Source organism: Aegilops tauschii, chromosome 3 (assembly GCF_002575655.3).
Source record: "Aegilops tauschii subsp. strangulata cultivar AL8/78 chromosome 3, Aet v6.0, whole genome shotgun sequence".
In the NCBI taxonomy this organism is placed as follows: domain Eukaryota; kingdom Viridiplantae; phylum Streptophyta; class Magnoliopsida; order Poales; family Poaceae; genus Aegilops; species Aegilops tauschii.
Window position 1 is genome coordinate 356,724,050 of NC_053037.3, and position 3,102 is coordinate 356,727,151.

Consider the following 3,102-nt stretch of genomic DNA (forward strand, 5'->3'; position numbering starts at 1 on the left):
ATGCACATAAAATGCAATGAAAACTCAGTTAATGCATAAAAATTTCCAAACAAACACCGAAAAATCACAAAAAATCACACAAAACTCCTGTTGTTCTATGTTGACACGAGAAAAAATTGAAATCAATAAGAGGCAATGGATATCGTTTCGTCCCCAAAGGTGGGACGTTCCCTACCGAAAACCATCATGCTTGTTGTGAGAAGCTCCGGTTTGTGAGAAGCATATACCCAAACCTGCCCCAAATCGGACAAAATTTGTACCACGGCATGTTGATGCCGCTCCATGATAGGAAGCCAAGTTTCATGAATTTCAGACGAGTTTTGGATTTACTAGAATTTAAAAACCAGGCATCTCAATGTTTTGCCGGCAATCAACGGTGCCTCGGTGTTTGAAATTTTCATTCCCATTTCTTGCATGGGACCTAAGCTGCACCCAAGGACACATATTTGATTTTTCAACCAATTTATATGCACTGGAGCATGTGCATGTTGTTCAAATTTTAATTATGCACATAAAATGCATCGAAAACTCAGTTAATGCATGAAAATATCCAAACGAACCCCGAAAAATCACAAAAATTCACACAACACTCCTGTTGTTCTATGTTGACACGAGAAAAAAATTGAAAGCAATAAGAGGCAATGGATATCGTTTCGTCCCCAAAGGTGCGACGTACCCTACCGAAAACCATCATGCTTGTGGTGAGAAGCTCCGGTTTTTGAGAAGCATATACCCAAACCTGCCCCAATTGGGACAAAATTGGTACCACGGCATCTTGGTGCCGCTCCATGATAGCATGCCAAGTTTCATGAATTACAGACGAGTTTTGGATTTACTAGAATATAAAAACCAGGCATCTCAATGTTTTGCCGGCAATCAACGCTGCCCCGGTGTTTGAAATTCATTCCCATTTCTTGCATGGGACCTAAGCATGCACCCAAGGACACAGATTTGATTTTTCAACCAATTTATATGCACTGGAGCATGTGCATGTTGTTCAAATTTGAATTATGCACATAAATGCGTTGAAAACTTAGTTAATGCATAAAAACGTCCAAACGAACCCCGAAAAATCACAGAAATTCACACAACACTCCTATTGTTCTAGGTTGACACGAGAAAAAAATTCGAAAGCAATAAGAGGCAATGGATATCGTTTCGTCCCCAAAAGTGGGACGTTTCGCTACCACAACCCATCATGCTTGTTGTGAGAAGCTCCGGTTTGTGAGAAGCATATACCCAAACCTGCCCCAAATGGGACAAAATTTGTACCACGGCATGTTGATGCCGCTCCATGATAGCATACCAAGTTTCATGAATTTCAGACAGGTTTTGGATTTACTAGATTTTAATTATCAAGCATCCACCCAAGGACACAGATTTGATTATTCAACCAATTTATATGCACTGGAGCATGTGCATGTATTTCAAATTTGAATTATGCACATAAAATGCATTGAAAACTCAGTTAATGCATAAAAATGTCCAAACGTACCCCGAAAAATCACAAAAATTCACACAACACTCCTGTTGTTCTATGTTGACACAAGAAAAAAATTGAAAGCAATAAGATGCAATGGATATCGTTTCGTCCCCAAAGGTGGGACGTTTCCCTACCAAAAACCATCATGCTTATTGTGATAAGCTCCGGTTTGTGAGAAGCATATACCCAAGCCTGCCCCAAATGGGATAAAATTTGTACCACGGCATGTTGATGCCGCTCCATGATAGCATGCCAAGTTTCATGAATTTCAGACGAGTTTTGGATTTACTAGAATTTAAAAACCAGGCATCTCATTGTCTTGCCGGCAATCAACGGTGCCCCGGTGTTTGAAATTCATTCCCATTTCTTGCATGGGACCTAAGCATGCACCCAAGGACACAGATTTGATTTTTCAACCAATTTATATGCACTGGAGCATGTGCATGTAGTTAAAATTTGAATTATGCACATAAAATGCATTGGAAACTCTGTTAATGCATAAAAATTTGCAAACGAATCCTGAAAAATCACAAAAATTCACACAACACTCCTGTTGTTCTATGTTGACACGAGAATAAAAATTTGAAAGCAATAAGAGGCAATGGATATCGTTTCGTCCCAAAGGTGGGATGTTCCCTACCGAAAACCATCATGCTTGTTGTGAGAAGCTCCGGTTTGTGAGAAGCATATACCCAAACCTGCCCCAAATGGGACAAAATTTGTACCACGGCATGTTGATGCCGCTCCATGATAGTATGCCAAGTTTCATGAATTTCAGACGAGTTTTGGATTTACTAGAATTTAAAAACCAGGCATCTCAATGTTTTGCCGGCAATCAACGGTGCCTCGGTGTCTGAAATTCATTCCCATTTCTTGCATGGGACCTAAGCATGCACCCAAGGACACATATTTGATTATTCAACCAATTTATATGCACTAGAGCATGTGCATGTAGTTCAAATTTGAATTATGCACATAAAATGCATTGAAAACTCAGTTAATGCATAAAAATGTCAAAACGAACCCCGAAAAATCACAAAGATTCACACAACACTCCTATTGTTCTATGTTGACACGAGAAAAAATTGAAAGCAATAAGAGGCAATGGATATCGTTTCGTCCCCAAAGGTGGGACGTTTCCCTACCACAAACCATCATGCTTGTTGTGAGAAGCTCCGGTTTGTGAGAAGCATATACCCAAACCTGCCCCAAATGGGACAAAACTTGTACCACGACATGTTGATGCCGCTCCATCATAGCATGCCAAGTTTCATGAATTTCAGACTAGTTTTGGATTTACTAGGATTTAAAAACCAGGCATCTCAATGTTTTGCCGGCAATCAACGGTGCCTCGGTGTTTGAAATTCATTCCCATTTCTTGCATGGGACCTAAGCTTGCACCCAAGGACACAGATTTGATTTTTCAACCAATTTATATGCACTAGAGCATGTGCATGTAGTTCAAATTTGAATTATGCACATAAAATGCATTGAAAACTCAGTTAATGCATAAAAATGTCCAAACGAACCCCGAAAAATCTCAAATATCCACACAACACTCCTGTTGCTCGATGTTGACACGAGACAAAAATTTGAAAGCAATAAGAGGCAATGGATAT